The sequence below is a fragment of the Simochromis diagramma genome, unplaced genomic scaffold (assembly GCF_900408965.1).
Source record: "Simochromis diagramma unplaced genomic scaffold, fSimDia1.1 OVJJ01000603.1, whole genome shotgun sequence".
Taxonomy (NCBI): domain Eukaryota; kingdom Metazoa; phylum Chordata; class Actinopteri; order Cichliformes; family Cichlidae; genus Simochromis; species Simochromis diagramma.
In genome coordinates this window covers 15,873,910-15,895,106 of record NW_024387414.1, presented here as the reverse complement: position 1 = coordinate 15,895,106, position 21,197 = coordinate 15,873,910, and the positions used below count along the sequence as shown (strand labels likewise).

General features: G+C 39.6%; 1 protein-coding gene across 1 annotated transcript in view; it reads right to left on the bottom strand.

Moving 5' to 3' along the window:
• Nucleotides 1–276: 276 nt before the first annotated feature.
• Nucleotides 277–21,197, bottom strand: part of mafa (v-maf avian musculoaponeurotic fibrosarcoma oncogene homolog a (paralog a)) — a 75,563-nt gene continuing 54,642 nt past the window's right edge. Inside the window, exon 3 of the mRNA XM_040011208.1 lies at nt 277–8,641. The gene's annotated coding sequence lies outside the window, so the exon portion shown is untranslated. The remainder of the gene's footprint in view (nt 8,642–21,197) is intronic.

Below are 21,197 nucleotides of genomic sequence, written 5' to 3'. Positions count from 1 at the left end.
GATAAGACTTTTTTGGTGAAATAACTAAAATTGCACCGCAGTTTCACTACTTTTAAGTAGTTTTGCCACAACACTTGATTTATTGTGGAAGACATTCAGGATATGTCATTAATTATTAAGCGTATGCATGTAAACATGCAGTGGCAATGGAAAAAAGAAACTCAAAAAGAGAAAAGAAAAACAAATCAACAAAAAAGCAAAAGACCTACAAACATGATCTGACTGCTTTCCCCTCAGCTTCTTAGTCCCCATCCCAACTAGACCACAAACCAGTGATTTTTTTTTATTTTTTTTGCCTCAGCCCTACCTTACGAAACATAAAAAAGATAAAAAGTAACATGAGCAGAGCAGTGTAGTAAATGGCAGGCCAATGCATTAGTTATCAGTAAGAAAACATTAACAGCAAAGACATATACTTTTCAGTTTTGAAGTTGTTTACAAACCATATCCGTGTTTACAATTTCTTATGATTTTCAGTGTTTGCTTCTTGTCGTCACTACATGCCATATGAGAAGTCGGGATTACAAAAGTACCTGAACAAATTGCTTGTATATTAGCATGCATAGCTGTTTGGTATTTACATCCTATTTACAGACTTGAACTAGGAAGAAAAGACTACAATACATTTTCTTTCATGTGTTTCATTTACATTTCTAGGATGGAGAACAAAAAGCAGCCTCATACCGATTTGAGTACATGGGACATGCACATAAAAGAGAATGTTTGCTCGACTAAACAAGGTGTGTTGTTTTATTCCCCTTCACTGCAAAAGGAATAGCTCAGTTCTGTAACAGGCTTTGTCTCTGACCAGTGCTACCGCATTGCATAACAGAGATCTAGTTTTCCCTTTGTCTGTATTGCGCACTAGTCTCTGAGCACAGGGGGCTTGGAAAGGTTAATTTACGATGTTAACCGTGCCGTGAAGGGAAAAGCAAATAGGAAAGAGCATGCACAGCACCAGAGAAGGACATTAAGCTGTGGCTGCGTCTCTCTCTTTCATGCTTCCTGTATCTGTCCAGTCAGTGACAACAGGAGGGCCTCCTGATTTGTACAAAGACACTGGGCTATCACCATCCATCACTGCGGACATACTGAGATGATCTTATATCAGCGATCAGGCTCTAAGCAGGCACTCGACACTGACACATTCTTTTTCGAATTGTGCCTTTCATAGCCACAGAAAAATGCCCACATCAGTGTGCTTGGAAATGTAGAAAAAAGGCCTTTAAAATGTTTTATTTAATGGATGTAGTGCAACAAAAACGAGAAGACAGTCGAAGAAGAAGCTGCCACTTACAGTATAGTGCGAATAGGATAAATGACTACAAAATATGTTACACCATATCTAAAAGCAGATTTTGCATTTTTATTGTTATAGTTTTGTCAGTTTTTGTAGAAAGAATGGAAGACATGGATATATTTAGGCTGCAGACAGCATTTGTAATCCAGGGGCTAGTAACCTGCTCATGGGGTGTTGCAGTCATTAAAGATATTGCTCATTTAGTGAGGATAACATCACTATTACGTATCCTCAATTCTCCCAACTGCTACAAGTCCTTTGTCCACCTCGAGCTCATTTACAGTCAACCTCTAATATGGGCAATCAGCAGCACTATACCCTCACTGGGGGTCTATAAACACTTGATTTCACAGAACTGCCTTTGATAAAGGAGGGAGGTGACTGCCAGAGCATGTTAATGTGCTTTCCCATAAAGCTTATCTCTGACTAGGGTCATGGAGGCCAAGTGGCAAGGGGCTGATCGCCATAGCAATAAGACCCTAGAAGCTGTTACTGCAGCTTACGGCCCCTCTGATAATAACAGAGCCAACCAAGGTCTACCTTTGGATAATCAAACCCCTCATCCAGGCCCATGTGGGAAATAATGTGGACATTTACTACGGTACAATTGAAATGAGGGGCGAGCACAAATTAACCTCTGGTAACAGTGAAGGAGCTCATTGTGATAGGAATCATAAATTTTTAATTGTTCACCAGCAGCAGTATTTTAAAAGCATGTAAAAACAAAATGATGAGCTGACCCACACTACTGGAGCACAAACGCAGTTTAAACAAACGCATTCGAGTGAAAAAGAAAATTATTTACCTTTCAAAGTGGCCAGACTTCCGAAAAACATATTTTTTCTAGTAATGTTTTTTCCCCCATTAGTACATTAGGCTGCATAATTACGTTTCTTCTATTTTTGTCAGGTATATGTGATGATACTGTATAATTTAGTCGACTAAAGATGGGAGCTTTGAAGAACACTTTGATAGCATATGGTTATCCCCTGCTGTCTCAGACTCTCTGCTCTGTAGGGGGCCCAGAAGGGATGTATTCATAACTTTCTGGACTTTACAAACTTTTCACTTCTCTAAAACTGAAGGATTACACCCGAATCACAGCAGGGAGAACAGCATGTTATCTCCTCTTGAGCCACTATAATCTCAGTTTTACGCCCTAAAGGTAAACCCTTACCCCCCACCCCCCGAAGCAGGATAGAACAAAACAGGGGTAAATTAAATTAGTACTATTACCTTCCTGTCTGACCCTGAATTAGTGTGCACAGACTTCGCACAATCAAAGTAAGCTTGGTACTCTACCAAAAACTGCATTCTGTGTTTTCCATGTGCATTAGCTTCATCAATTGTGTTTCAAAGCAGGCAAATTGGAATCTAGTTAAGCTGTTTTCCCTGCCGTTAATTTTCTCTCTGTTTTCTGGCTCAGGTGTGGGAGACTAAATCAAGCTGTCAGAAACCAGACTGCACAGCTAAACGGTGCAGACTGAAATGCCACCTGTCCACAGCTCCTGGCAATTTATTATTTCCCCATTTATTTGTTTCTATAGTAGCAAACTTGGCTATTTGTAGAAGTCCCTATTGTCTCTCGTTTTTTTGTTTTTGTTTTTAAAAACTCACATTCTGTGTGTTTTGAACCATTGCATCCCACAGACAAAGGTTGTGATTTCCTCCATTATCTAATCAGATGCTAAAGATTTGGTTTACAGCATTTATCAATGGTATTACAATGAGGTCAGCCCAGAGCATTTCTTCCAATTGAGGCATTTTGGTTAATCCGATTTTCTTCACCCCCATCCCCAATCTTCTTGGGAGCCCATCTCATCTCAGCGAGGGGCTTGATGGCTAACTGCCCACCTAGAGCTCAAGCTTATGTGCAGGCCAGAATGAGGTGGCAGTAAGGGCTTTAAAGGCTCTATTATTCATCCCTGCCATTAGCTATGTGGCATAAGGAGGGCTGTTCTGTCTTTCTTGCTGTCTGGTTGTGAGACCAACCTTCATCCACTGTATCCCTACGTCAAAGTCCACACCACTTCATGTGTTACATTTCAAGCATTTTAAGAGTCCTCTCTTAGTTCAAATACACACATGAGTTAGATATTCTGTGAGTAATGTGTTGATGTACCCACAGTATGTTGACCTCATACATGTGAATAATTTTTCAAGAGGCTCAGGTCAGCCTGGAGGTCAGGATTGAAGTAGAGGACTTGACACGGGTTGCTTCACTGTAATCCTACCACCTTTGACCCCACTCCCACTACCCCATCCCTGTCTAGCTTGAGGTCACTGCTAATCATGACACTCCATCAGACATAGACACAGACAGCCAAAGTGTGTGTTTTTGTGTGTATGAAAAGGAGCTGTGTGTGACAGAAAGAAGAGCAGGGCATGGATATGTATGCTGCTGCATATTTCTGCAGTACAGAGTTGCATGGTGAGAAGAGCTGCTGTCAAGCATGTGTCTGTCATCAAAGTTACTGTCTGTAACTTTGATTGCAGTATTACTTAACATAGAAATAGAGGATAGAGGTCATCTGGATAAGTTTATAGTTGTGTAGCTTAATGCTACACAAACACAATATAAGAATTTAAAATTCACACTGGAAATTGTACTGCCATCCTTCATGATCAAAGTTGGTGGTTACTTAAAGAGCTCCATATACCATCTATGTTATACAGTGTTAAGTGAGTCTTTTGTAGCTTTTTTGACTAAAAATAATTTTGGGGTCTTACTAGAAAATCTTAGCTTGTCAAATTTATACTCATATTTTCCAATAAATCGCCTTTTAGTCATGCATTTTTTCTATGATACATTTTGCTATTCCCTGTTCAGAACAGTGATCTCTCTCTCTTGTGTGCCAGGGGTGGGGGCAGCTATCACTTGCTACAGCATTGTGTCCTTGGCAGGATTCACATGTATGCGTAGTGTCAATACTTGATGGTTAAGGATGCCTGAGGCTTGGGAAGTATCTTTGCTGGCACGATTGTCATAGCAACAACCAATCACTCACAAGGCAAGGTAACAGAACTTTGCTTAGCAGCTGGCATAGGATTAACTAGCTGCCTGTGACAAGCAACTGTCTCACACTCATGGGATAGTTTTATAACGGGATTTGACCTGCCAGCAGCTGTAATGAAGTAGTTGATATAACATTGCCTTTTCACTATTCTGTATTGAGCATTGGTTGTCCACACAAAAGCTTTACACTATATCTTCAGCCACACATCCAGAAGGCAGACAGACTTGAAATAATCAAACAGGCCCATTTTATTCAGGTTGTTTTTCCTCTGCAGTGTTCTGTCTATGTGTTTACTCTGTCACTTGGCCCCAGTGTGCATCTGCTTCAATGATCCACAGGCATATGCAGCACACACACACAAGCTAGCCGGTGATGACACTAATCAAGTGTTTAGTCAGGAGGACATGGACTTATTAACCAGTTTAGAGAATGGGCTAGATCATAATCAAATAATGTAGAGATAAGTTAATAAGGTGAGATCTTATAAAGTAAGCTCTGCGGCATTTATCCTGCCCGAAATGGCTCTAGTATGCTGCTACTCACTGTGACACACAAGCACAGTACATAGTTAAGGGGAACATGTAGCAATCTCTCTTTATCGCATGCATTGTTCTTCCCCAACATGGTGCTGTCTTTTGTCTTCTAGCCTTGCTCTTTCACTGTTTTTATTAGACATGGGTGAAGCACCTCAGTAGTCCAGTATAAGCCAGACCTCTCTTGGCCTAATCCAAAAATAAGATTGTGGAGCTACTTTATCCTGATACCCCACTGACCACAGAGATGGACTGACCACTTCACCGAAGCTGATCATAATCTGCCCAGTGGCGACAGGGAGAGGAAATAAGTAAATGAAGATACTGTGTTAAAGATATGACTGAAGTATTTAAGAGGGAGCGTTGTGAAGAAATAGAAGAATTTGGTGTATAAGAAAGAGGTGGGTGAATGGGGGAAGCAGCAAGATGAGAAGAAGACTGATTAAGTGGGGCCCATATGAAGGAGCCAGAGGAGAGAAAGGCAGCGGGCAAGACCCAGTAGGGGGTAAATCCGAATCAGTGGAGCTCTATATCCCTGATATCCCTGCCCCCTCCTCTCCAGCGTATCCATCATGTTAATATACATACAGCGTGGCCCTCTGGGTAATATATCTTTGACCTGTGATTACACTAACAGCTTATTGTTTGCACACTGAACAATCCCATTATGTCGCCGATCTGTTTACATACAGCCTTGCTGTTTAGATTAGCTTGCTGTGCGCGTGTGTGTGCGTCTGTCACAAAAAGATCAAGGATGTGCTTCTGTGCTTGTATGCATTTACACACGTTTTGTGTGTTCAGGTGTATAGCTGTCTATATTGTTCTGGTCCTGTCCAGTTTTATTGCTGGGTGGTGTTTAAACACTGCAATCAAAAACATGGAAAGCACATCTACCTGTCACATACGGCTTCATCTTTGTTTCACTTCTAACAAAGTGGAAAGCCTTGACACTCAGACCACACACAGTCTCATATTTGAATGACATCTTCATCCTTTTCTGTGTTTTAAATCTTCCTTAACTAATCACCACTAAGTCAGAAGTCCAAATTTCAAGTCAGTTTACATGTTGACTGTAAATAGCTTTGGTGTGCTCTGACAATATTTGATTTAAGAAGATTTGCTCACATAAATTGTAAGACCTACTTTGTGTAAGACACACAAATTAGGCAACCACATGTATTCTGCTAAAATTCTATTTTTATGGTGCAGCATTTTGATTTATGTCTTTTATTAATTTTACTCCAAAAGAAAGCACCTGTTTTGCAGAGTTGATGTCGTTTCCTACTTCAACTGCATTTTTGATGGTTGAGAAATTTCTGCAGCTGCATCCAGAAAGAGTACAGATGTAGTGGGCAGGCATTACAGAAGCACAGAGGGTATTGGGTATTTGGCCACAAGGGTGAACATCTGGTGGAGCAGAGGGCCATACTCATTAACACAAAGTTAACCTTAGACAGGACATTAGGTCATGACAGCCCAGAGAGCTGTATGATAGTAATAGATGGGGTCAAGGGGTTATTGAAAAATTTTTAAAAATTGACAAATAAGTGGACCGACCAGTAAAGTATGTCAACATCAGCTTAGTACAACCTTAAATTTTGATCAGAAGCTGTGAAATTACACAAAAAAAGAAAAAAAAAATCTCCTTTCAGCCCAGCCTTGTTTCCTTTCCTTCCCCTCCTCTGCTTAGCTCTTGGACTTCTCTGTCAGTGCATACACTCATTGAGACGTGCAAATCCCTTTGACACTGGATGAATAGACAGTTGCTGGCAGGATGCCCTATGCCACTTTGTGCGCTGCCACTTAATTGGAGCGCCCCAGTTTTCCTTCTCTTCTTCTACCCACATTCGCTGTGGCCAGATTCTGTGTGACATCAGCAGGGACAGTATGTGTTCCTTCAGAGAGTTTAAACCTTATCAGAACTGCTGTTTGCTGGAAGACAACATGTCACAGTAGACATCAAACTGTTTCTGTCACCTTACTGTAAATCTCCTGCCAGCAAATATGGAGATGTAAAGCTGTCAAAGGGCTTGCATTGGTTTAGAGAGTCAACCCACTCACTACCTGCTCATCCTCTTGTTTGAATAAAGGTCACATTCCATCTACAAATCAACATGCAAAGTACAGCATCTGAGACTATACATACTTGACATAGTGTACATATATACAGCAACATATTCGAGAGGCATTGTGTATGATTGAGCATCTCTATGCATGCGTCATATGTGTGTACTTGTTGGGCATTGGTTTGGTTTCTCCCATTGCCATATAGATCCATCCAAAGCATTTAATGCTGAACTCTCCTCGTGAGGCTCTAGAGGGACATGCAGCAGAAACGTGGGGTAGTAGAGGGGGGTCAGTGTGAAGACATGGATTTCTTGATGCACAGCAGAACACTGAGAGGTAGAGGATGCACAACGGTGGAGATGAGGTCTTCAACAAGCTAGAAATTATCCCTGTTGTCCATGCAAAAGGATTTCTGTCTTCACCAGTGAGGGCCTAATCCTTGAGGTCATCTCTTCATTGGCTTGGTACGATGTCAGTCAGTCCTTTTGGTTAGCTTCATAGTCCACTGAAGGCAGAGGCCAGAATCCTCATTTCTACATTGCAGTTACTGAGGTCTTCTTTTGCCCCTGTGTAGGCTCAGGACTGGAGCACAGTTTCAAACCATGCAAAGAAAAAAACGTGTCCCTCTCAGGCTAACAGCAGCTTTGCTACAACAGTTACGAAGTGGGCATGAGAGGGCAGGGCAGTTGTTGTAGTAGAAAATAATAAATAAGAGGACAATGGGAGAAATCTGTAAATTATATATATAAAAAACAAAAAGAAAAAAAAAACAGTACATCAAATATTAAACCTAATACTTAGAGGTGCTATGTTAGAATCATGGCTTTGGCAAATTGCCTGCTTCTTCTGTTCAATTTGCCTGTTTCCCAATGGAATTCACTGATGATAGCAAAGGAGTTTCTGTTGTATAATCATTGTAATGTGGCCAGATAAATTTGATCTATTCAGACAGTATCCAGGTATCTGAGACTAAACCACTGGCCATCAGAAAATATCTTCAGCTATTTTAAACTTTCAAAAATGTTGTCTGAAATATCCACATACTGAGATTTGTGATCTAAGAGCGTGGTAAATATACACTAAAGTCTGATCCATGCGGTTGTCTTCATTTGTCTCTATTTACACGTACTAGTGTGGATACTCGAGAGGAAGACTAGGCTGAGAATAAGAACAATTGTAAGTACAGTTTTTACAATCAAATTAACTTCAAAGACTAGAGAAGCAGTATCTGAAATAATAGCTACATGGGCTCTGAATAGGTAAGAATACTGATTTTATATGGAAAATATTGAACCATGGGTATTCTATTCACAGTAATGAAGGTTTATGAATTTGGTGAGAGCAACTCGGTACATTTCCTATATTAGGAATAAGAATAGGGTTTTATTGTGATCTATTTACAGAAGCATGCATCAGTGATCTTTCCATCGAAGAGAATCAACCATCTCCTGATTATGAGTCTCTGTGATTTTTATTTTTGTTTTATTTTATTTTATTTGTTTTTTATTTTTGTGGTTTTGTAGAAAAAAGCTGGAGGTAAAATATTGGGAAAGGAAACAGGAGTAGTAAGAGGCTTTTCAAGAATCGCTGTAGAGATTTTGAAGAATTCCAGCGGGCCTTGTTTGTTGTTCTTCGGGAAATAATTTTGAATGTTGTGCTTTGTAGGTGTCTCGGTGCAATTGGTCAGTTGCTTTGATGTCATCACTGCTCAGTCATTAGGTTATCTGTTAATGGAGAGAGACAGAAAGAGAAAGGGGGGAGGAGGGGTTGGACAAGAAAAGAAGACAAGAATTAAAGTGGGAGTCATACTGCAATTGACTAGTGTTGTTTTCCGTGTACGCCGTGAACACACACACACGCGCACATACAAACACACACTCACAGTTGTGTTTTCATATCTTTGTGGTGACATCTAATTGACATAATGCTTTCCCTAGTTGCTCACCATTACCCTAACCATCAAAAATGAATGCCTAACCGTAACCCTTACCCTAAGCCTACCCATAACCTAATTATAACTCTGACACTAAAACCACATTTTGAGTCTCAAAAACGCCTTCAAACTCTTGTGGACAGGCATTTTGTTCCCATAAGGGCTGTTGGTCCCCATAAGTATAGTAAACTTTTTGGTCCCCACAAAGATATGTAAACACACACACACACACACACACACACACACACACACACACACACACACACACACACACACACAAAGTACACCTCAAGACTGTGAGTGAAGTCCACATTGTGAGCAATACAGGACCCTTGTCTGAACTATGCGTGCTTGTCCAAGGTTTATTGTGACACACAGTAAGCAACAGTCACTGCACTTGAAGTGTGGGATGGGCTCTGCTGTCACTGGTCCCAGTGTAAAAACAAAGGCAGAATGACCACCCTGTGAGTGTACATGGAAAGCCCACTTGGCTGAGATTCAGAGTGACAGTGGCGTCAGCATGGGGGGGTGACTCTATAATCAGCTTCAATTAAGGCCAAGGAGAGATGAGGCAATTCACTAACAGCATGGGTGAGTCTAATTTAATTCTATTAAAAATATTATTTAGTCTGGTTGTGATTTACCATTTTGAACCATAAACATTTTTTTTTACACATTTTCTTTATTGTGTTGTTTGTTTCTAAAAAGTTTCGGGAGACCTTCCAGCATCTTGTGCACTGTGAAAGAATGATTCATGTGGCCAGAGGGAGGTCTTTGTGGGTGGGCCATTAGACACAGAGACTATAGTGGAATTCAGCTGCTATCTACTGGAGATCCAATTACATGACCCTACTGTAAAGGTGCTGCCTGCACCCATTATAAATCACCATAAACAAAGTATTGGCATTGCTTTGCATACCATCACAGCTCCACTGATGCTGGTAGAATCTATACATTTTTATGTCATTTTATTTACATTGTATCCATTTGTGGAAAATGTTTTTACTTTTATCTATTTATATTTTGTTTAATTTTGCCTAACATGATTCCTAAGGACATGATGAGTGATGGTAAAATACACTTAAGAATATGATTTATGATTATTATTTCTAGTAGTTTTCCATTATTATAATCAAGTATTTTAGATTTTGCTGTTATTTGTAGTTGCATATAAATACATGTACACAGTCTAGCTTCATCAGTGGTGCCTCTTCCTGCGTTTGCCTTCGGTTAGTTACGGCACAAATCACTACAAGCGTCTTTTTTTTTTCCAGCTTTTGCACAGCAGCTAGCCGTGTTCTTTGAGCTAACATGCTCGCAAGTGAGATCACAGCTATTACCCCAGGGCATGCTACGTCCATTCTCAGAGAACTGCTACCGTCAAGACTACATCCTCTCCAAACAGAATGTAGTCCCAAGGTGTGCGATAACAGAGGATGTGATGGGAATGCAGGGCCACTTGGACTTCTAAAGCCAGGTGTTAGCACTTCAGCTCACTGCCTCATCAATAATTGACAGAGGCAAACCAATCAGAACAATTTGCTCCCCACAGCGAAGTGCTAGAGCAGCCTAACACCAGTGAATCATTAATGAGGCAATTAGCTGAAATGGTTAGACGGTTAGCCCTCACTGGCAGCACTCCTGTGACTCTACTGTGACGGTCCTCCTCATACAAAAGCTGTGCATGATAGAGTAATGTACAGGCCAACACAAGCTGAGGGAGAAGATGAGTAGAATCACACAGCAGTGCCTGGATACAGAAGGTTGGAGTGTAACTTGCGTCAGTGATGCCAGCTCTCCATCTGTTGACCACTGCTCAGAGGGCCAATAACGGGAACAAACCCAATTGGCCATTACCATGGGAGATTGACCTTTATTGGTTGTTGTTACCATTGCACAGACCAAGCGAAGCTGTCTCCTGGGTGATTCAAGTGTGGGAGAGTCTTTATGGACAGGGATGAAATCGACCTCAGTGACATCACTCAAACACGGGGAAAGCAACAACTACAATAACAGCAAAGATGGAGTTTGGCTTTGAAGACCAGAGATCCTGGATTGTTGTTTGAGAGGAAAATCAAAGTCCCAAGGGAGCTGCTCACAAAGCCTCATCGATTAGCCATATTGGAACCATTTTATAGTTTATCGATGTTCCTCTGCCTGCACTCTCAGCCCTGGGTCTAGTACAAGCTCAATTAAACCAGCCACCTTGATCTCAGGAACAAACCATGTGAATACTACATACTGCATAGATTATTCCCAAACACACACTCAGTGTTGTTCACCCTCATCAAAAGTAAATGTTTTTTTTTAACTTTTGTTCAGGCAAAATGACCAAAGAAAAAATACGAGGCAAATATGATGAACTAACTACAGCCAGCCAATTGTGTCATGCTCACCTTTATTTTACTGGAATTCACCTTTAATATTTTAATTTAGTTAAACATTGATAGAAACTCTAAGATCTGAGCTTTTTCTGGCATTTGAAAGAGGACATGTTAGAAATGTTTAAGAACCGGTGCTGTATGATAACCTTTTAGGAGTCACATACAGAAAGGGCCTAAGGGGTCTGCAGGTTTTCATGCCAAGCAAAAAAAAAAAAAAAAAAACTATGACAGTATATATACAGTATATGTTTACAGATAGTATACAATGATAAATTATAGTAATGAGAACATGGAATACTGTTGGAACTCTGAGTTTTTATTTCCATGTTTGTATTTTGTTTATTCCTTTTCCTTCCTGGGAACTGTTTTACCAGAGTATAATCTTAGTTTGTTTGATTGATGTTTGAGTTTCAAGTATTTTGTCTTTGAACTACAAATGTCAAGCATGTGCTTATGAAAGAACTACTCTTTACTGGTTTCACGCAAAGCACTTTTTATGTGCAACAGAGAAAGAAAAAAACCTTCTAGTACAAAGAGAAAAAAATAGCTTTTACCTGCCCCATTGTTTTCTCCCATTTTAAAACTCAATAACTTGGAAGGCCTGAAAAAGTCCCTCTTGTTTGGAAAATAATTTAGTATAACAACAGCAAGAAGTTCACACACAGCTTAGTTAATGCTTGTTATTTAAATTCCTTTGATTCGATTTGCATCATTGTGAACAGCAACCGGAAGAGATTGCAACCTTTAGGAGAATTATTACCTGGACTTAGTTTCAAAGAGCCGCTTTAACAGGTCTTCAAATCTGTCAAAAAAAAGAGTCTTTAAATGGTTAGGATAATTTCATTCATACAATAAATAAATAAAAAGGGACCTTTTAATCTGTCTTTTCTTCATGCTTTCATTTAATATCAGTTCAATCACGAGTTGCTCTGGGACTGTACTAACATTTGACTTATTACACTTATCTCAAAACAATACTGGAGTCATTATTCATTTTCATTAAATTGGTTGGGGTCATTCTGTCTGTTTGGAAAGTTCAAAAGCTTGTCAGGAAATTTAAACCTGATTATTTGGTTTTATTAAGTTAAGGAGAAAATGAAATAAACATTAAAGATTCTTTTCTTAAATCCATATTTAAATACAGAAAGGGACTTTTGAGATTTCTACCTATATCTTTTGTGTGCATGCCCTGAAAATTATTGCTTTTGACAAAGAAGTGTAAAAGCAATTGATTAAAGACTGGGTCAGTCTGTGCTGCTGATATTGACACTTTTGCAGATATTGTAGAAAGCTAGTCTCTGTTTAATGATTGCTATTCACTTTTATGGCCCTCTCAGGATGTCATCCTCAACAAATATTTGCAAACAGGAAATTTGCAGTATGACTTGAGAGAGTAATAACCCTGGTACCTATGTGTTTTGAGATTAACATGTAATTAAAATAGTAAATCAATATTTATTAAGCAGTAGTACAAAACACATAATAAATGTAGCCAGGTCATATAATGAGTCACAGGGTAGTGGTTGTGCCCTTCCAAGTTGCATTCTCCACTGCAAATATTTAGCTGTGAAAACAACTTAGAAAGCTAGAAAATAGCTTTGAAATGAATTAGGCATGCTGTAAATTACTAGAAAGACACAGACACCCATGCCCTGCACAAATGGAAGTGCTTCTGCAGGTGCAAATTCTCACCTCAGCCTGAGACCCCTTCCTTTCCAAACCACACTTTTTAAATGTGGAGTCTATACTTTTTTCACTTCCACACCACAGCTTTTCCCCACAGTTATCACTTTAAGATTTTCATGCTCTCACTAGATACAACGACAGACAAAAAAAAGCACCTGAAAGCAATCCACCACTTACAGCACTGACGACAAAGCACAGAGTAAAGCAGCAGCACAGGCCACTGTCCGTACTTTCCAGCGTGTACTGGAATATGAAAGGGAGATGTTAAAAGCTTAATGGACTGCTGCTCTTATTGTTTAAAAATTGCTCAACATATAAATGGCTGAATAAAGAAAGACCAACCATCACGGGTTGGCCTCAATTATGCATTGAAAATAAAGTTATGAGCTAGTGTTTGAATTATTGATGCTGGCACCGGGAACAAGAGCATGTTGGCAATGTGTCACTGTTTTTTTGCTGATGCTTCATGTTGTATTGATAATTTTTCATCTAAAAAGCCCATGAAGTCTTGATCTGTGAAAGATGGAAAAACACACCATGAATATTGGAAATCTAATGCAATATTACTGGAAGAGGGAAACATATAGCATACCGTCGAGTAACATAATGAAAACTAAAAATAATAAAAAGGTAATGTAGTTTAGAGCCATAGCTTGCACAGTGTAATCTCTAAAAATCGTATAGTTTTTTCCAGTAAAAGAATTGAAACAATCGACCACATTCAGTGCTTGGTACTGGGACTGTCCCATAAGGGTGACACATTTCCTGAGATGCAAATGCTTGTGGTACATTCGGTGATAGCCTTTTTTGAAAAAAAGAAAAAAAATTCTCACCGACTAAAACACTCCCCACTTAAACATCTATTTGCCATGAAAAGATATGAGAATATGTAATGAAAAAAAAATTCTTAATGTAACATTAAATGAATTTTTGAAATATGAGTTAGACATTGTGACTAAAAGTAGCTCTAGCAGATGAAGAGTAGAGTAGAGAGTGAGAAAGACAACAGCGAAACAAGATTAAAAAAGAAGAAAAAAAAAACAGGATTTTATTGTACTCAGATTTTCTGTGAATTCATTTAAATGGTCTCTAGCAAACTTAGGTGACCCAGGAATGTACAACTTTATTGCATGCGCAATAAAATCACCATGAACGTGTTCATAACCGACCCCAAATCATCACTAATCAGAATAGACCTTGATTTGATATCACAATAGACTTAAGTGTGGAAATTCCCTAGTATTATTATTAATAATATCTGCTCAGCATTTATGTCTGTGAACATTGTATTATTCTGGTTAACCTTTTACAGTCCCCCTGTTAAGAAGACTTAAACGGAGACATAGATTACCCAATCAGATCCTGTGTTCAAAGAGTCAGCCACAATGAGGGCAACACCACATTCCTTTAGTGTTTCATAATCTGCGGCTATTTAGCGCCATCCGCACAGCCAAACATTGAGGTAAATAACTTTTAGCATTCATACAATTTTCTTCTTTTGCCTTTGCACATTTATCTTCTTATATTTAAATTTTTGATTCCAGTGCACGCACACACATTGATTTCTTTAAAGTCATCGTAAAATACATTATGCCAGAAAACACCCTTTCCTTTCAGCTCAGTTTACACATGAGTGGTAGAGTTCATTTGAATTTAAGAAACATAAACATCTACAGAACAGAAAAAATAAAATTTTGCTTCATTGCACTTCAGTCTGACGACATTATTTTCATTTTCTGTTCAAAATATAAATATGTAAAATATTACTATATGCTCATTCAATAAAACTGAAACCCTTTTTAAATTGGGGAATTGTAAATTTAATTGTATAACTAATAGTTATACATGCAAATGTATTTCATATATATATATAAAACTATGACATATGTTTTAATGTCATAGTTTTAATTTTATTCAAATTATTCCAATTCTTTTGGCTATGCAGCTGACATTTTCAATAGGCATAGAAAAAGCTCAGTGAATCATTTGTCAAAGTTTTAACATGAAAAGGCTTAGACAGGGAGATCAAAAGAAAAATACATGAGTGAAACTGAACTGAAAAGTAAGTGCTTGTGAAATTTCTCACAAAGCATTATGACTAGACTTCGCCCACGGCTGAGTTTTAGGCCAGTCACAATCAGCCATTCAAAATATCTTTTTGTATGATTCAGTGAGCTCCACTCGTGTCCTCTACAAGCAGCATCCTCGCTGTAGTGGATGCTTGAATCAAACAACCACAGGTCACATCTACCTCTTCTACTTCATCTCATACCTCTGCTGCCTACTCATGAGTGCCTTTGGATGTGCACATTACAGCTTTAAAAAATGTCATGTGGATAGTTTTTCTTTTCTTTTTCTCGCCACTGTGTGTCAGTTTCACGCTGCTGTGACTCAACTTCTGTCATGTTAGGTCTTTCATCTCGGCATCGGCATCTGCTAAGATACTCTTACTTTTATTTCCGATAAATGACTGATTTTACGTTTAGCTGGCAGTCAAAGGGCCACTGTTAACCTTTCCACACCTCCACAACAGACTTTTTTTTCACCTCATTTGTAAGGTGTGAGATGTGTGCTCTTTGAGAATCGCCTACTATCTTCCTTTCCAAGGTCCCATAATGTTAACCTGTGGAGGAGCCGCTGAAGAGATCAATACCCATCAGACTGCTAAAATAAATACATTTATCACAGCGGGATACTTGCTACACCATGCTACTACAGCCCGTTACATCTGATCGGAGGCAGAGATACTCAGGCTCATTCTGTAGCTAGAGAAGCTCTGATCAAACTGTCTACGTGTCCTGTTTAAAAAAAAGAAAAGAATTACAAGTCGTACAACACTTGGATTTTCATTTTCCTCGGTTTGAACAAGAAGATGACAGGCTTATGTCTCTTTCCTGCTCAAAAAGAACAACGCTTTTGACTGTGTTCTCCATCTTTTGCTGCGGGTTGAGACAGCTCTCTGGGTTTTAAAATCTCATCTGAGGAAATGCTCCTTCTGTCCTCCCTCTGCTGCAGATAAAGAACAGGCGTTTGAGTAATTATGGTGCATTATCGCCAAGGAACGTTTCATTGCTACATTTTAAGCTGTGTAGTGAGCGGTGACAAACGAACGACCATTTTAATTTCTATCAGGAGGAAAAACACATGGCTGGAGCCAATGAAGTCAGCTCTCTCATTCTGCCACTGACTGAGACCATCTGGACCAAATAAAGTTTTTCCCTTTGAATCAACAGCTGTTGGAAATTGCACGGGAACACTCCTTGTCTGTAGATCAGTCTTTTATTTTTCATTCTTTTCACTCTTTTTAATGCTAACAGTGTTTGTTTTATGGTTTTAGTGCTGGATTTGATCAGTGCTCACAGAAGAAAGTAAAATAAAACGTGGCTGTCTAAATGCACCTGTTTCCCCTCATTTTCCCCCCTTTGCACGTCTTTCAGTCTGTATCTCTTTCTCTCTACCCCTGCTTGTTCTATGGTGGTAATCTTAGGGCTGACCATGTCAGTCAATCTTTCAGTGGCTGACAGTTTTACAACACATGCACTACACTGATGGGTAACATCACTCACATAACGAGACAGAGTGAGAGGGTGGGGAAGGACTGAACTAACGGAAGTAAAAATAACAGCTCACGTATCTTACACAAACACGGTGAGAGAGGAAAGAGTCAATTTTATCTCAGTTTCATCTATGAAACTGAACATTTTTTTTCATGATTTCATAGGGTTTTGAACTCAGAGGTAGATTTTCCACTATGCGCTGCGGAGATGGAGTCACAGTGGTTTTCTCTTTCCATTGGCCAGAGAGGAGAATTTGTTCCACTCTGCTGACAGATATGATTTTTAACACTTCATTTTATCCTGGATTATTATTTTAGGGCCCAGTCATTAACATTTTTTAGCAATGAACCTAAACTGTCTGAGGCATTTAGAGCAGTATTGCCTATGTTAAAAATCACCTTGGTGAGCACTAATTTTGCTACTGAAGACTCAAAGAACAAAAATGTTATTTATGCCAAAAGTATGATCAAACATGAACACTTTTCACGTTTCACATACAGATTTTTTATATATATATATAAAACATTTGATGATTCATGAGTTCATCAGTTTTTATTTTTAAAGGCAGTGTTTTCAGTCCGGAAGTTCAGACAGGATAGTGTTTCTTGTTGAAGCTGCCAGTCCACATCCTGGACAGCGGGGTCAGCAGAAAGCCATAAGTATGCACATTTGGGCCTGGAATTTTACTTACATTTTACTTACATCACATGGTTTCAGGCAAATGTGGTGATAATAAAAAAAATCCTCCATACTATACTGTAGCTGGTAAACTAAGAAAGAAAAAGAAAAAGAGAGCAACTATTTACATCTTAAATAAACATTTTCTATTTCTTTGACAGCTTTCAGTAAATTATTAACACAATAAATGTCATTTTATTTGTGGATACAGACTAAATGGGTTAATATCAGCTTTTATATCAGTCTGATATCTGATAGAGCTAATGATTAATTAAGAGAAGCCATGCCATGCACTGCAGTGGCACAAGCAGCAGTCTCTCTGGAGAGTCAGGGGAGCCAAAGTCCTAAGTGGTCCCCAGAAAGTAGGAGGCGAAAAGCCGCCCATAGGAGAGAGACGATCAAGTCAATCTGTTTGTCTGTTTATGGCAAAAGGCGGAGGAAGCATCCTGCCACCCTGCACTGTCATATGGGAGTCAGGCTCCCACAAACACATGCTTAATGACTTCATTTATTCACCCCGTCACTATTGCTTTCTCTCCGTCTTTCTGTTTTTTTCTAATGATTTTGCCCATATGCGCTTTCACTTTTCTGTCCCATTGGGATATTATTAGTTATGGGTGCAAGGTTAGCATCTGAACTAGTTTCTCTGGGTTGTGTAGGATTATATGTGGATACTTGTGTATATATATAAGACAGGATTACAGAATGGGTGCCACTACAAACTTAGAATAGTGAAGAGTAGGGTCAGATAGTTCCCAGTGATGAGTTGATGGAAGGCCATGTGATTCATGTCAGTGACATCTGGGCCAACACTGCCAGGACATCGATCAGACTAAAGCTCTGGAAGGTCTCTCAAAAGGTTTATTCTTAAATCTATGCTGACAGGCGATGACATGATGGAGACGGGGCTGGTGAATTGATTGTGTCCTCTCTCTCCTTTCACTTTTCTGCTCGCACTCCTACTTCTTCCGGAGTCTCTCTCCTCCCTCGCCTCTTTGTCCCATCACTCTGCTTTCCATCTCTCCTTCTCCCCCCGCCTCCTTTTTTTTTCTCCACCCGGCTGTACTCATCGCTTGAATGTGTCGAGCGCAAGATGTCAGATTATTTCCCAGCAGACACTGCGCTGTGTGACAGAGGACTAGAGCTGTATATCACTCGATGACACTTCTTTTGCCTCCCCCTCTTCACGCAGACAACATCAAATATTGCCAGGCCTTTTTGATCACTTAAAAGGCTTGTATTAGGAGAAGAGTTCATGCCTAAACAAAAGCAAACAAAGTGTTTCATCTGTTGTGTTCGTCGGTCGCCCATATGTGTGCGGTAACAGTTTTTCTATCAGAAATGTGGCAAACCACAGTGACTCGCACATTATAGGACTTAAAAGAAGTCTCAATGCATATGCCAAAAGAGAAAAAAACAGCCATTTTTTCACTACTTTTAAATTCCATGTGATTATTACTTTTTATAAGTTTGCATTTTTTACAACAATAAAACATATAAAAATCCCTGCAGTTCTCTGATTGTTTATTTTCTCTAAAAGCAGGCTTCAGTTCATGCCTTGTAATTTTAATTGAATGCACTGAGGACTTAAACTTGGGTGGGGTCGGCCCAGTATCCAGGCCAACCGCTCAGCATATTGTTTCTGTGGCACCTGTCTCCCCAGATTAATAACTCCAAAGTCTGTGCTGGCAAAGCATGCATGGATACCAGAAATTACAATACTAATTCAGCGCTAGGGATTTATACACCCGCCTCTCCCAGGATTTATGGCGAAAGAGAACTGGGGAGGGAGAAAGAGAGAGAGGAAGAGAGACTAATAATGCTAGCGAAAGTGATTAGCTCAATGGGAGAAATTGTGCGTTTGTAGTCCTGCGATTATTATTGTGTTTCTCATCACATAATGAGTTTGAACAATGCAGTTAATGGCATTATTGGCGGGCAACCAGGAACGGGGTGTATATAAGCTTGATAGCACTTTTTCGTCAATAAATCACTCCAGTGCACATGGCAATATTTAAATCTATGTTATTAAAATTGTTGGAACAACACTATCAGATTTATGTTGTGTTATTTTATTATGGATTGATTATCATCATCACAGGCATATCTGATTTGCGTGGAGGCAGCTGGAGCGTGGTTGGTTTAATCCATTTTGATTGCTCTGCAGAGGAATGCAGCTGCTTTGCTTGAGTGGACAACAACTTGCTGTGCACCTCTTATGATTGTCTCAAACAGAAAAAAACAAGACTAGTGTTTGTCTTTGTTTTCTTCACCGATATTTGTACGATTTCTCTCAACTATCAGTTATGTTGACCCGTTATGGAAATCCTTGAAACGTCTCTGTTCTCTATCGTGTTATCATTTCAAGAGAAAATAGATCATGAATGAAAAACACTGCTATTATTACTTCCTCTTTGACGGTACACTAGCTCATTTATCTTCGTAAGGCTTGAGACATAGGGAGTCTTAGAATCATTGATGAAAGCATTATGAATCACTTCACTCCAAAAGCCAATTGTATTCAGGGGATGAAGACAAATGAAAAGGAGTTGCATAAAAGGCAGACTGGATTGTCCAAGTAATTTTAGATGCAATAAAATGGAAAAGAGACAGTGGGAAGAAAATGTGTTAAGCCAGACAAACACAACAGTGGAGAAAGAGTAAGAGCAGGAGTGTGACCGCTACATAGACACACACACCGCTCTCTGTTTACAAAGTAACCTGATGTGAATCTAATTATAATCAGTTTGTTTACTTGATTTGAGATGAATGAAAATTTAGGTAGGCAGCACTGTGAAGATGAGATCAGTCTCAGCACGAAGAGTCAGTCTAGTATGTCCACTCGCCAATACGACAGCAGAATTACAGGCTCTGAGAACTGTGACAACCCTGAAATTACAATTGAGTTTCACTCCTTCCTGCTTCCACACTTACCCCCCACCCACCCACCCCGCAATACTTTCTTTCTCATTCTCTCGCTCTCTCTTTCTCCCTCTGATGGCTCAATAACAGGTGCCATGCTAAGAGAGCTGTTACAGCCGTCCCTGAGTGGTTGTGTCAGCAGCAACGTTAGGGTTGAGCTTTCCAACCTGCTCACCATGCAGGAAAAAGGGAAAAAAGAGAATGAGGAAAAAAATCTCTCTGGTCCCCAAATGATGCCCGCTGGGAGCCATCGTGCGCTAAATTTCGCCGGGTGTTTCTCCCCTCTTTTCTGTCTTGTGGCCCCCGGACTCCGATTTACAGACATAGCCATATTGGGCCTTTATGCATGGCGGAGCCCAAGCAGCTGTGTTCAGCAGAAAAAAAATGACAACAACAAAATAAAGAAATAAATAAACAAATCAACAAACACATAAGAGAAGCTTATTTCTTTGCAAATGCTCGAATAAGGACTTTTTTGTGTGCCATCTGCAGAAAGTGAACCGTAGAGTTGGACCTGGAGTGCACTTAGACAGGTTTGCGCTCACTATTCAAGAAAACTTGTGGAAAATTCACTAAAGTGTTGGAAATCCTCCCACCACATCAGAACAAATTTATTTATAAGTTCTTGTGAGCCTTCTCTGACTTGAAGAGCCAATTTACTGCGTGCAACTCAGCTGATACTGATATCACATGCCTTTACCAAACCAGAAGATCTGTCATTATGATTGCTCATTTAAGCACACTCCTAAAGACTTGAGAGGTTCTTGGCAAAATCTATGCAAATTAAGCTGCTTTGTGAAAAGACGCATCACTGTGCATGAAGCCTGAAGCGGGCAATAATCACAGACGGATTGTGTGCAAACAAGAGATGCTAAGCACCTCAAACCTTAGCAAGAGAGGAAAGCACACCGCAGGGTGAAAGCGAGTCAAACACTTAGGTGATTGCTCAATTTTTCTTTCGCTGATGAGCAACAAAGCACCGTTACATGTTACGTTTACATTTTCAACTTTGCTCTTAACAAAAGAGCATAATTTTATGTTTAAATAGAACAGTTGCTGCAAAGGGGGAAAAAAAGCAAAAACAAAGTCAAATGTCTCATCTGAGACTCGCCTTCCACAA